Consider the following 15,330-nt stretch of genomic DNA (forward strand, 5'->3'; position numbering starts at 1 on the left):
TGTTGTTTTTGGGTCTGTGTGTGTGTGTGTGTGTGATTTCTTTCTTTTTTTTTTTTTCTCTAGCCAAGTGGGAATAGACTCTTCAAATCCAAAAGCAGAGGACCATCAATTTGACAATTACAGCTTCAGTTTTCTCACTTAGTAGTTGATTGATTGCTTACTTTGTATCTGCATGGGCCAGCAAGAGATAAGGGCTGAAGTTCTAGGAAAGTTTAGACATCCGCTTCTGACTGTGGATGGATGTGGTGCTTATGTGTAAGTGGTATATGATGAATATATTGAATTCGTGGATTTTCATGGCTATTGCTGTGTGGAAAAGGCTATCTAACACTCATGGAGTTTTGAGTAATGGGGGCATCAAAAGGTAAATTTGCTGAAAGCTTTCATTTGCTTTCAGGAAGATGTTCCTAATACTTCCTTCCTATGTTCTATTGCTGGACAGACACCAGCTAAGAATATTGATAGCTTAATGTGAAGTATGATGTCTTTATGTTTTGTTTTCAAAACAAAGTTTATTCACACGAATATATTTGATTACATTTTAATGTATCAGAGCCTTATTTCATTAAAATGAAAGACTGCCCTTTTCTACTTTAGAAAAATATTAACCTGTTTACATTAAAATATGAAATAACCTGGTCAGCCATGGTGGCACAGTGGTAATTCAACACTACTCACTGCCAAAGCCACATGGGAAGGTTCCAGGTTCACATTCACATCCCTAGGTCTGCCTGTGTACACTGGGTATGCATGCCCCTAATCCCAACTGACTAAGGCTGGGGATGGGTTAGATCATAAAGACTTTAGTGGTTTTTCTCCCTCTCTCTCTCTCTCTCTCTATCTATCTATCTCTCTCTCTCTCTCTCTCTCTCTCTCTCTCTCTCTCCCTGTCTCCATCTCATGGAAATAAATAAACATTTAAAACATTTAAATAGGGACCAGCAGATGGTGTAATGCTTATGTTGCTGGACTCCAGTCTACTGTGGTTCTAGTCCCAAATCCAGCAGCTTAAAACTCACGCCAGGCGCATGTGCATGCATGCTCAAAATCCCAAGAGAAGAATGGAGGAGAAGAGATTATGGCATGGCCATCCCCTGTCAGGGGTGTTTCTAACTTTGTGTCTCTCTGTCTCTGTCTCTCTGGTGAATACATGTGCCCTACAGCAAAAATCTCTCTCTAGAAAAAAAATAAATTAATAAACATTTAAATAGTGAGTTTTCTAAACTGTGAGGTACTATGTGAATTATAAATATGTAAAAGTCATTGAAATACTTTGTAGAGAAAGATCTTTGCAGATAATTGCCTATATCAATGAAATTACTTCATGGAAAATTTACATCTCACAGAATTCCATACCCAAAGTTAGCAACAGAGTTTAACCTATCCCTAGTAAAGGAATAAGTGCAAATATTAACTCTACACCTTCTAAACACTATCCCAGTTGTCCCAGAGAACTAAATGTAATTGTGCTCAAATGCACTCATTGACCCTCTTTCCTGCTATTTAGCTGATTGGAAATTGGGCTGTTTCATTTCTGGTGACTCTCTGAAGGCACGTTTATAAATGTTATTTGTGTCCTCTCCAGAATTTGTTATTTGATTACATTTTATCTGAAGTCTTCTTGTACTCTTGCTTAGGTAGAGGTACAATATTTGTTAGAATTTTGCTAGTGTTTTTTTTTCCCAATTAATACAGAAGAGGATAAGAAATGAAAGCCTTTCAATTCTTTTTCTATTTTTTATATGATGCCAGATGACACTCTGATTGCTAATCTTTTTTTTTCTTTCATTCTCAAATCAGGCCACAGAAAAATTATAGGATACACTGAATGTGATGACCATCAAGCCATATGCTGCTGCATATTGAATCAGAATTCCAGCAGACTTTTTATTTGCCATTGATTTATAGAGTCTGGAGAGAGTTACAGATGCCATTTAGGAAAATGTTCACATCTCCGTAGCTGGAGGTCCCAAAGACTGATAAATATGTAGTGTTTATGTTCAGTTAGATGATGGTATTAATGTTCTAACTCCAAGATTAAATTCAACAGGTGGTCCTAATCCCCAGCACCTGAATTTCACAAATTACAGCCTGTCTGCGATGATAGTCTTGTTTCATACGGCTGCAGACTGAATTACTGTTGAGATTAAATCACTGTGTGCTCTTGTTGAAAGATACTCTGCAAGTCAAGTCAGTGATAAGCAATACGTGTTGAAGCTTCAAACATCACTTTCCATGGTCATACTCCCTGCTGCCCCTCTTACAAACGATATGAACTGCAATTCTAATTTCAGTATGACTAAACGAAGGCTACCCAGAGTTTCCTAGGATAATGAAGACATTTCGTTTTCTGCTATATTGAGTTCTTCTCTTTTTTCCCAATTCTCCCCAGACCTTTTTCTGCAAATGTTCCAGCAATTCATTTCCACTGGGTTATATGTCTGTGATGGTAGCTACTGTATTTGTATTCTGCCATGACTCTTCTCATTTTTGGAAGCCATTGATATCTCACCAGGTTGCCCAGACACAAGTGAAGTTAAGTTCCATGAGGTTGGGAACTTTCTGCAGTTAGATTTGCAGTATAATGTATAACCAAATTAAAACACACACACACACACACGCACACAATTAAATCAAGAAACTCCAGGGTAAAGCTCCAAGTCTTGTAGCAGAGTGGAAGGAAACATGGAACGCAATTCAGTTTCTGGTATGGATCTGGCCCGGATAGATAAAGTTATTTGGCACCTGCTAGACCCTGGGAAATGAAACTGTGAGCTGATTCCCATTTCCAGTGGACAGGACCTTATCACAGACGGCCACTGTCACGTGAGCTGCCCTGTTCTGAGGTGGCTTATGAAAGGGCAGTGATCAATAGGGTCTGAAGCTAAGCAGCTATCTCCTCACTTCAGAAGTAGCCCCCAAGAATGAATTTCACACATACCAATAACATGCTTGTGCTTGATTTTTTTTTCCTTCCTTAAACACTCAAATCAAAACAAATTCAGACAAATCAAAACTGCTTAGTGGTGACAGTACTGTTACTATTAATTGCTGTATTTCTTGTTGAAGTGATGATAAACCAGTGCAAGAACTGAAAAATAATCCAAAACCGAAATAAAGATAAATGCCATCTAACTTATTTTGAAATTATAGAATGAGTATTTCTTCTTTAGAAAAGTATATAGGCATGGCCATCCTGTCTCTCTGTCTCTCTCTCTCTCTCTCTGGCAAGCACATATTTAAAAAAATTAAATAAAAACTATATAACTTCTCAAAAGCTATTTTATACTATTCACGAGGCCATATTTTATAATGTTTGAGTCATCCAATGAAGGGTAAGTCATTTGGATCTGAAGGGAATTTAATTAGAGCTAATTTTCAGTGCTCAGTATTACAAATGTAATCTGCCAATAATGGTAAAACTCTTATCACAAACCATCCACCGAAAGGAATAGTGAAACAAAGTGTGAGGGCTATTCAAAAAGCTTACGGAAGAGGTGTGAGCACTGTGCAGGGATTTCTAATGTGGGGCACCAAAATAACCTCATACTTTAATTCTATTTTTCTATGTACTTCTTGAAGGCCCCTCACATTTTTAATGGATGAAAAATTGTGATAATATGGTTGCTTTTAACTGAAGTGTTTTTATCACATTTAGTAAAGATTTAACCTTTCTTAATTCTGACTGCAAGGTGCATTTCCGCAGCTTCCCACAGGGGTAATCCCTAAGTCCCTTTATCCTCTGTACCTGTGGATAAGTTTGATTGACTCCCTCTCAAGTTTCAGGCATACTGACTTTCTGCTAATTCTTAAACATTCATTCTGCCTCAGGACCTTTGTACTGGCTGTTCCCTCTTCCAGGAAAGCTCTTTCCCAGGATCTTTTGTGTAGCTGGTTCCATTTGGTCATTCAGTCCTCAGATCACATGTCACCTATTTGTGATTTGTGGAGCACACCTTTTAAATAGTTCCATCCTTAATAGTCATTCTTTAACACATTGGCATACTTTATTTTCCTTATAATACTGAATAATATCCAAACTAATATTAAGATTTACTTGTCTATTGTTTTCTTTACCTCAGCTAGAATCTAAGTAGTATGACGGCAAACTGTACAACCGCTGTCAGTTAGACCTACAACAGTACCTGGCATTACTGCACACAATAAGTATTTATTGAAGTAAAGAAGGTAGGAGTGGAGGGAAGAACAGAACTACTTCACCTAATACCAACTTCTTTCTCTATTAAAAATATCAGTGTAGTCTCAAGGCCCCTGTCCCATTTTTCCTAAATTTGTTTTACCAAAATAATCATAATAATGGGGAGGAAGAGGAAGAAATTATTTTAAAATAAAGATCTTTGAGAATGAAATTTAGTAATCTACATTTTAACAAACTTCCTTTATGATTCTTGCCCATATTAGTTTTTTTTAGTCATCACGACATGTAGTTCTGTAGATAATTAATTTCTAGGTTTTTGAACTAATCATAGCCCTTAGAAAATACTCATTGAAGGCCTAATAGTTTCAAAATGGAACATTCAAGAGAAAAAAAACAGTTCCTACCCTCAAAGAACCTTTGATCTAATTGGAGAGAAAAGACAAAGAGGTAGGAAAAGTTAAATAATAAAGAAAATACTGAATAATTATGTGAAACCAAGAAACAATAAATCAAGGCAGTGACACTAAAAAGGAGGAAATTCTTGTGATCTTTCTCCATCTATAAAACTAAGTTAAATAGTATTATTACCTTAGAAGTTTGTAAAGCTTTCAACCTAACATTTCATTATTTATTATCCCTGTGTGTGTGTGCATATGTGCGTGTGTGTGTGTGTGTAAGACATCCAAAGAATGATTTGTAAACATTGGTTATAGAAGCAACTTCCAAGTGGATTGATTTTTAAATTCATAATACTAAGTCTCCTTATGACTTTCTTTTGGCATGACCTAGGGTCTTCTGGACCCTTAAAGATAGCTAACCTGGTTTGCCATTCTCTGTAACAGATGGTGAGCATCTTATCCAAGCTAAGTCTTGTAATTCATGCCATGATGAATGTGAATATAATTGTATTGGGCACATGACAGGATATTTGCAACCAGATTTATCCTATAAGCATGATACCTGTTAAAGAGATAAATTTTCATAACCTCTAGGGTCAGGTGGCAGTGCAGCTTAATTCCTGTCCAGCAAATACTGAGACAAAGGGAGATTAAAGATGAGAAAGGACTTTGAAAAGTTAAAACACATCATTAACCAATAAATCATTGTTGAATAGACCCTATTCACCCCTTATGTATTCTTTCAAAAGCTATGAAGGATATTAGATGGAAAAACAAGGAATTACTATTTCTTAATATCTTTGCCCATACCTATGACTTGATCTAACAGAATTCCCATAGAAGTCATTGAATTTATGATCAAATGATTGATAAAACTTGGAGGCTAGGAGAATTTATGGGAGGTACTCAGATTCTTCTCTACAAGCTCTTGTAGTCTTAAATGCTCAGTCAGGGCCTGGGACAAATAAATATTCTATTGCACACTCCATTCAGAATGGTTTCCTGAATAAAAATCACAGGGATGCATATTCTCAGCTTAGCCAGCCCATCCTCAGGGAAGCCTTCTCTGACTTCTAGCTCAGGTTAGATCAGAGCTCTATGTTTTATCTTCATAGCTGGGATCCCATGATAATATTTATTCTGGTTTATTGTTATTTCTTGTTTAAAATTGTCTGCCTTCCCTGCTAGATAGTCGTCCGCTCTTGGAGACTGGGGTTTTTTTTTCTCTTTTCTGTCTTTGTATTCCCAGCCTTATCATAATGCCTGACATATAATAGGTCTTCAATAAATGTTTATTGAATAAATGAGTATCTTTATAATGGTTTTAAATCTCTTCTAAAGTAAGTCTACCTCAAATGTTTCTGACCATTTGGAGTTACTGAAAAAGAATAAGTTGTGCATTATAAATATCAATTTCTCCTGCCATGATTTGTAGTTCTGTAACTAATTCATTTTTACCTTCTTGTACTAATCAGATCTCTTAAAGCATACTCAGAATTTTAGAGCTAGAAGGAGAACTTAAGCATCATCAAAAGGAATTCATGAGTGGTCACGTGACTTGCCCAAGGTCTGGGTAAGTGCAGAGCTGAGGGTCTCTGAACATCATTACCATAAGAGAAATTCAGTTCCAATATCTTCTAAGCAGTGACTCAACATTATTTGGACAGAATTTATTAAAATGAAGAGCCTGAGCATACCCAGTTATTGGAAAGAAATAAATATTTAAACATCTTATTATTCTGAAATGAATATGAGAATATGCCTCTGGATAGTTAAAAAGAGCCTTCCACTGAAGACTGACTTTGCAAATGGGTGCTCTAAAGGCTGCATAAAATGCCTGGTGCTAATGTAATTGGGACAATTTGCAAATCAGAGTAGATTTTTCCCTTAAAAAGTAAACCAAGCCAAAAGGAGTGTCATGTTTAATTATTTGCAGAAAATGCCATGACCAGACCACTCATTTAGCTGAATTACCTTCTCCACAGTGGGGAAGAAAACATAATCAGGAGACTTAGTCAACCAAGTATTTGAAGAACTGCCCTTCTGCAAATACTGTTGACTCCCCCTAAATTCTGAGGCATACTACTTACTCTGGGATAGAATTACTTTAGGCAAATAAGGAACCATTTTACCTGTGGTAGAGAAAATTAACCTTGATAGTTGTTGTAGCTCAGTATGAAAAGGAATTTTTAAAAATATTCTCTCTTAATGGCTAAGGAGGTGCCTATAGAGTTCCTGGGAACCTCACAGAATCTGAATTTACTCTGGCAGGCTGAAATGCAGAGTAAACAATCTTTTTATATGAAAGCATATTCAGGAAATTAATTGCACATATGGGACATCTCCACTGACTGAACTGCAAGCATTATTGCATTTCTAACGTACAGATCAGCTCATGTTCCTTCCATGCTTCCAGGGCTTCCCATTGCCTTGAGGTTCAACTTCAGACTCCTTAGGAGGGCAAACAGGACCTGCCTGGCCTACTTCTCTACTTCACCTCCCACAGATACCTCAGTCCAGGTCCCCAGAACTCAGCATGCTCTTTCACACTCACCTGCTCTTCCTTTAGTAGGAAATACCCTTTCTTGTTTCATCTTCCAGGTAGAGACTTAACCATTCATTAAGATTCAGCTCAAGGATCTCCTTTCTCAAGTTTTCCTAGATATGGCCTCTATGCAGAGTAGATCCGACCTTCTCTTATGCCATCTGCACATGGGTTGATCAGTCATAGAATGGCTTAGTATCTATATGTGTTAGACATGGCAGGAGGTGGGGGGAATGGGGAAATTAAAATGAAAAACCTAGTCCCTGCCCAGTGGAGGAAACAAATATTATAATTGCTATCCCTTGGTAAATGCTGAAATATTCTCTATATATTATTCATGCCCCTAGTTACACAATATTACAATTGCCTTTGTGTATGCTTATCTCTCTGAGTAGACTGTATCTTCTTGAGGCCAAGAACGACATACTTTATCCATCTTGGTATCATCAGAACCTAATACTTTATCTCATACATATCAGAACTCAGTGAATCTTTGTTGAATATTGAGTTAGCAGAGCCCTGCTGTAATTATGTGCAATATGGAAAATTTTTAACAAGTCTGGCAAGTAGGTTAATCACAGGAAGGACAGAAATGAAAGTATAGGCAGATGGATCTCATGTATGTGACATTCATGTCTTTGATTTCTGCTTCCCCTTTAGATACAGAGTAACATTTGCTGACCATTCCAGAATAGACCAGATGTTGAGATAGAGTTCTGCCTATGTCTGAGGACAGTATGGTAATTTGGGAGGCAGACGACACACCCAAGCTTTTTATTGGTAGTGAGCCTTTGGCAAGGTTACGTAACTCCTATGCCAGACTGAGTCTGTAGAAGAGGAAGTTAAAGTCTAATTATTCATTTCCTCATTTATTTATTTATTTAAATTATTTCTTTATTCTAAACAAGGGCTCACTGTTAGAATACTCATGTCTTAGCCTCCCATGCTGGGCTCTTTTTTAGATAAGAGTCTTCCTATGTTGCCCAGGCCAGCCTCAAGCTGGTGATCCTCCTGCCTTAGCCCTCCTAAGTCGCTAGGATTATAGGTGTATTCCACCATACCTGTCTTTTTAGTTAGACCAGGAATCAAACCTGGTGACAGCCTGCAGGATATGATGCCTTCCACTACTGTGCATAATTCCCTCATATATTAAATAATATTGTGTGCCTACATATATCTGGCATTGTGTTCAGAACATAGGAGGTGATGAACAATGAATAAAGTATAATCCCTGTCTCTACGAAACTTGCATCTATTGGGAGAGATAGAGAAACAGACAAAATTACAGTGAATATTTGGACAGAAATATTTACATGAATGGAGATTAGATTATATCCTGATAGTTTTGAGGAAATCTTTAAAGGTAACTTAGAAGAGTAACTTCCCTAGATTTAAATAGATCACCCTGGCTTCAGGGGAGCATAAATTGGAGTAGTCTGAGGTTATAGGAAGAAGGACCAGTCAGCAGATAGTGACTGTGCTCTGAGTGAGTCACACTGGTGACCTAAGGTTTCTGCCTGCCCCAAGTTTCTGATATTGCCCACCCTGCTGCGTCTGTGCAGTCTAAATGCAGCTTCTCCAACAGCAGAAGGTTTGAGGTTCAAGATTGCCTCTCAATAGTTGGTGAAGAGAGTCTGAGGATGATCCCAGATGGTACTTCAGCTTTGTCTAATTCTGAACCTTGCTGTGCATCTTAATACCACATACCGACTTGAGCAAAACAGTGATGTTATGGTTAGGGTTGACACAAACTGCTTATGGAGACTCCATAATGCACACTGGTGACAACAGGAATTAAACTCTCCACCTGCAGCAGAGCCAGTGGGGATTGGATAAGCATGCTGGCACAGACTTTATTATGCAGTGGCTCTGTAGGTGGTAGGTAGGCCAGATTTGATTCTAGAATAACCTTGTCAAGGATGACTTTGGTGCATAATAAATCTTACCAGGTATAGATCTGTTGGAAGTATGGGGTAGAGAGTGGTTTCCTATCTTTTTATTTCCCACATAGCTATAGAAAGAGCAATTATCATTCTTTTATATCACTTAAGTTTGTTAACAACTTCTAAGGAAAGTAAAGTTTCCATTTCACTTGCATCCAAAGGAAATTGGCCATAAGGTAATATAAAATTTGTCAAGAGAGAATCTGGTTCCTAATTCACTCAAAATCATTTGATTGGGAACAACAACAAAAAAAGTATATATCTGAATGAACTCAGTTTTATGGGGACCATTTTGGAGCTGCTTGGCAATGTCACACCTGCCAGGCTGCTGTCAGGGATATATCCAAGTTGTCTCCTATTACTCAAAGTGGAATCTGCTTCAACTCGGAGCTGAAAATCATAAAACTCATTCATTTCATTTTTATTCCACTCATATGAGTTTTGAATGATCAAAGTGCAGGAAGTGATAACATACTGCTTGTATTACAGAACATGGAACATGAAAAGGGGGCTGTGGGAACTCTATATTCCCAACCACCAACGCCCTAGACACACTAAATGAAGCTTTGTCTTGGTGCTCTAGTTATCATAACCCAAAAATTATGCCCATTATTTTCATCACCAGGTATGTGTGGCTTGGGGCTTAGCTTGAAATGTGATGGGTTTTTAATTCAAAACTTCAGAAACAAAAGTGAGGGAAAGATGTCATGGAAAACAGAATATAGTACTAAATAAGTGTGTGGTAGAGAAGTCTTGTCTTAGTCTGTTTTGTGCTACTCTAACAGAATTTCACAGACCAGGTAATTCACAATGAACAGAAATATCTTTTCTAAATTTTGTATTTAGTTAATTTTGTTTGTTTGTTGTTGTTGTTATTATTATTTTAATTTCACCAGAGAGAGACAGAGAGAAAGAGAAAGTGAGAAAGCAAACTGCCAGGTCCAGGACTTGAACCATGGTTATCCATGTAGGAATCCAGCGCCTTAACCGTCACGTCACCTGCCAGCTCCTGGAAATGTATTTCTTATAGTTTGTAAGATCAAGTCACCAGCATTTCATGTGTGGTGGGGGCTACATCCTCCAGAGAGAAGGAAGGCATCCCTCTTGATCTTTCTCTCATGGCTAAAGGTTGATAGGCAAGAGAGAACAGCTTCTTAGGTCAAGCCCTTTTGTAAGGGTACCTAATCCTATTTACCATGGAGGATCAGCATCATCAAATTACTTCTAATAGGCTTCACTATTTAATGCCTTCCCATTGGCAACATCTAAACTATGGAGGGGATACATTGAAACCATGGCTATAAAGATAATATAATTAGACCCAGGATGAAGAATGAAGACCAAAGGGAAAAAATAATACCAGTTGCTTCTTTCCTGTTATTACAACTCTTTTTCTGGTCATACAGACAAGAAATGATGATTGTGCTCCAGAAAGGCAATGTAAGAGTGGTTTGTGTCTGTAAAGGTGTCGCAGTTATTTGACATATTACGTATGCATATTATTTCATGTGCTTCTGTCTGATAACAGAACATCAATGGGTAGAAGAGTTGTTTAGTCAAAAATAAATCTATCTGACCAATATCCATGCCAACTAGGGAAGAGTGGCTTTTTTCTGGAATAAGCACCATGGTGCCCCTTCAGTTGAGCAGACTTAGGTCCTCTAGGAAGTTATAAATTTCAATAGTGACTAGCCTGCCAAGTAAAGGATCATTCTTAATGGGCCCACGGAGCATTTCAATGGTATCTCAAGTTCTGGAAAGAGGGAAGGATGGAACGGATCCAGACATGACTTTATGTATCTTCCATAATTCTGTGCCTCTCAACAAAACTCAGAAATATTTCATGCCAGCTCTGCCTGAGACCATATTTGAGAGTCTATGGAATGCCTTCTATCTGCCAAAAGGTTCCTCTGTCTCATCCTCACTATAGCATATTTAAAAAGAAATGAGGGAGAGCCAGAGTGCTAAATTTGAAAAACAAGTTCTATCCCTTTTTCAGTTGTAAATGCATATAAGCTCATGGTTTTCTCAAAATAGCAAAAGGTAAATGGGAAAAAAAGTTATTCATAAATCAACTACCAACACATAATTACTGTTGATACATTAATGGATTTCCTTACAGATATTTTCACATATATCAAGATATGACATTATATCCTTCATTCCAGTTTTTTATTCATATAAATTTTATATGTGGGATATATAAGACCAGTGTGATGTTATCAGTGGTATAAAGGAGATATGAGCTCTATTATTAGATCCTACTTATAAAGATTCCCTGGTGGCTTGCTTTCTCACCCCCCCCCAACCCCGTGTCTCTCTCTAGTCAAATTAAAATAAATGAATGGGTAAATAAAATAAAATAAAATAATTCTTTAAAAAAAAGATTTACTTTGTTTAATCATTTAAAACCAGAATTTATTCCAATTAGAGTTGGAATTATTAGGGCATATGTCTTGCATTTATGCTAAATTCTCTACTTACTAGCCCTGAAGGTATTTACATCCTTCTTCTAACCTAACACTCCTTTATTTTAGTGTTGTTTACAACCCTGTTCCATTTTTCAATTGTGGCTATTCCCATTTTTCGTCCCCTGCTTGGTGCTCAGCTACCAAATGTGTTCTAGCAATCATTAGTTTTGTAAATCATTCCCAATAGTCTCTTAATTCTTCTTGTCACTTTTCTTTCAATTCCTTCTAATCAGCACCTACTTGGGGCTGTGGCCTGTGGTAACCTCTTATGGCACTTCCAGGCAACTGTTCAGGATGTATCCCTCACCACTATCCATTTCCTAAAATTTTCATCATCCCAACTAGGAATCTGTAACCATTAAGCACTAAATCCCTATCCCCCCCACCTCCATCCCTCAAAACTTCAATTCTACTTTGTGTCTCTAATAATTTCTCTATTTTAGATATTTCATGTAATTGAAACCATTCAACATTTGTCCTTTTGTATCTAATTTCAGTTATCATGTTTTGAAAGTACATCTATATTGTAGTATGTATCAGAACTTCATTTATTTTTAAGGCTGAATAGTATTCCATTATATGGACATACCACATTTGTATTTCTAGTCATCTGTGGATGAATAGTTGGATTGTTTCCACATTTTAGCTATTGTTTATTTATTTATTCATTTTATGAACAACAAAGACAGAGAAAGACAGATAAGACAGCATCTCCAAAAGAGTCTCAACCCCATGATTTCTTGTGATCTTTCAGTTTTCTAATTCTCTATTCAGCTGGCTCTAATCTGCTATTTAATCATTCCCTCATCCCGGTCTTCGTCCAGCCCTGGATTATGAACATGAACATGCACAGCAAACTCAGTTCCTGATTCAAGTCCAGAAAACTTCTTATGTGGAATTGTCCCCCAGAGTGGCATGTTTTACCTCTGTACTATCATCTGGCCCACCACCTTTTGGATATTGAGAATAATGCTGCAATGAATAATGTACTTACTTATTTTTTACAAGTACCTCCCTTCTTTTTTCCTTCCTTTGTAACTTCACAATAGCACCTGACTCTCCAGTTGCTCATACCTGTAGAGGCTGCCATACATTCAACTGTTCTCACAAAAAAATAAAAATACAAATTAAAAAATTAAAAAATGGGGCCTTTTTATTGGTGGTATGGTGGCTAAGGTGGCTAGATCCCACATGGCCAGCTATGCAGTTTGAGTCCTGAACTCAGCAGAAAAACATGCTGTGTGTGTGTGTGTGTGTGTGTGTGTGTGTGTGTGTGCCCAAAATCCCGAGAGGAGAATGGACGAGAAGAGATTGTGACATGACCATTCTTGCTGAGGGAGTACTATCACACTTTCTCTCTCTTTCCTGTCTGTTTCTCTCTAGTGAGTATATGCACCCTATATCAAATTTAAAAAGCAAAAAGAGAGGTAGAGAGAAGCCATTAATTGCACTTATCGTATTTATTGGTTTAAAACTAATGTCAAAATTTTTAAAAATATAGAAAAAATAGGGGAAGGAAAATGTTCTCATGATTCTACCACTTTAGTGTAAGGAATGATGTAATGTTAGTTTATTTTCTCCAATCTAACACTAATTTTACATGCCATGGCATCGCAGTATTTTTGTCTTTTTCTATTAAGCTTAACAAACTGGATTATTATTGCTGTTGTTTCAGATAGTAAATATTTATGTAGATTTAACTACATATTGCCAATTTCTTTGCTTATTATTCCTTCTTGCAATTTAGATCTCCACTATCTTTCTTCCTCTGAAATATATTTTTTAGTAATACCACTGATGAAGTTGTGTTAATAGCAAACACAGTTTTAGTTTACCTGAAAATATTCTCATTTTGTCCACATAGTTATTTCCTCTCTCAGTATTTTCAAAACCTAATTCCTGTGCTTTCTCCCTGCTATTGTTGAAACTGAGTTGTTTGCTTTCAGGCTGTCATTTTTTAATGTATTCTAAGCCATTATCGCTTTAAGTACATTGTCTCTCCTTTATTTTATTCTCCTTATAATGCTTTATTCACTTGTCTTACTGTACTGTAGTCTGTACTGCTGATCACAATTTCTTGTGATCTTTCAGTTTTCTAATTCTCTATTCAGCTGGGTCTAATCTGATATTTAATCATCCCTTAAGTATATGTTCCCCAACTATTTTGTTTTAATAATTCTATTGAAGGAAAAACCACTGGTGAGAAGATTAAGGTAGCTGGATTTCACATGGCTGACAGGGCAGTTCAAGTCCCAGACCCAGTGACTTGAAAAACATGCAGGCCAAATTCTCAAGAGGAGAATGGAAGAGAAGAGATTGCAGCATGGCCATCCTCCCCTGGGGAGTGGGCGGAGGAGAGTGATTTCTCACTTTTCCTCTATCTCTCTATAGGCTAACACATGTGTCCTCTAGCAAACTAAAATAAAACAATAATAATAATAATAATAATAATAATAATAACGAATTGAAAATTCTATTTATTATTTATGGATTTTTTAAAAATTATTTTGATCTTTTTCCATAGTGTCTTCTACCTCATATATATCTTATTTCTGTATTTGATAACATCAGTATCTTAAATCTGAGCAGGTCTAAGTATGTGTTTTGTTTTTGTGCTGCTTTCACTCAAAAAAGCATTTCTTTTTTTATTAAAGCTTATTTATTTATTTCTTCCATAAAAGAGAAACATACACAGAAATAAACAGAGAGAGAGAAGCACCCCCAACAGGGCCTTCATGCCACAATCCACTCAGCTGGGATTATGAGTACACATACCTGCCCAGCATGCAGAGATCTCAGGACAAATGAGGGACTTCCTGTATGACTTTAGTATCACAGAGCATTGCATTACTCCTATGTTTCTGTGGCTGACCCCAAATAAATCTCTTTCTTTATGTGTTCTGTTTGTGCTCGCCTGAGTATGTGTGTTTATCATAACTCCAAGTTCATTTGGAATCCTTGGGAGTCCTTAGTAACCTATGCTGTAAATGCACACCTCCAAAGAATGATGGTATTTGCTTCTGCCAAGTTCCTTGGGACATTACCAAATAAACACCACTCTAAAATAAGCATAGATCTTCTGCACATATGTTAATAGTGTGAATGTAAACCACTAATCTACAAAATTTTTATGGATTCTCAATCTTTATGATGAAGGGAAGTTTTTTTTCCCCTTTTCATTCCAACTCAAGGACACAACGTATAGGTTTTCTTTTACTTTCCCTGTGCTGACTGGATTTTCCTTTTGCTAGTGTACTCTCTCCTTTAAGGTATGCCTTCCAGATCTCCCCTCATTGCATATTGCTGAGGCCCATATCTCGTGTTCTCCCAAAGTTGAACCAAGGCTCTATGTTAAAGAATCATCAGTTACCCTTAGAGAAAGTGCCCACTCATCATGCCAGATTTGTACTCTAGAGTTTTTCCGGGGGAAGAGGAGGATTTGTTGTTCATTTGTTTTTTTTTGGTTTTGTTTTGTTTTGTTTTGTTTTTTTATTTTATTATCATCATAATCTTCTTTCTATTACACTAGATTACATATAACTTTACATTGACTTCCATTGCTTTTTCAAAAGGGAATGCCATGCATGTCAGTCAATACAGAGATATCAATCTCCCCGCTTTATCATTCAATATCTTTTCCATGCTTTTCCCAATAATTATTATTATAATTTTTTTAAACAGTCAATCACTATTTCTCATTTTGCTTATTAAAGAGACTTCACCCATCATGAAATATTTCCCAGACCGGTTCAGTTGAGAATACTATACATGTCATCATCAACAGGTAATAAACCATATCTATTTCTCATTAACA

Source organism: Tupaia chinensis, unplaced genomic scaffold, assembly GCF_000334495.1.
Source record: "Tupaia chinensis unplaced genomic scaffold, TupChi_1.0 Scaffold000164_1, whole genome shotgun sequence".
Lineage (NCBI taxonomy): Eukaryota > Metazoa > Chordata > Mammalia > Scandentia > Tupaiidae > Tupaia > Tupaia belangeri.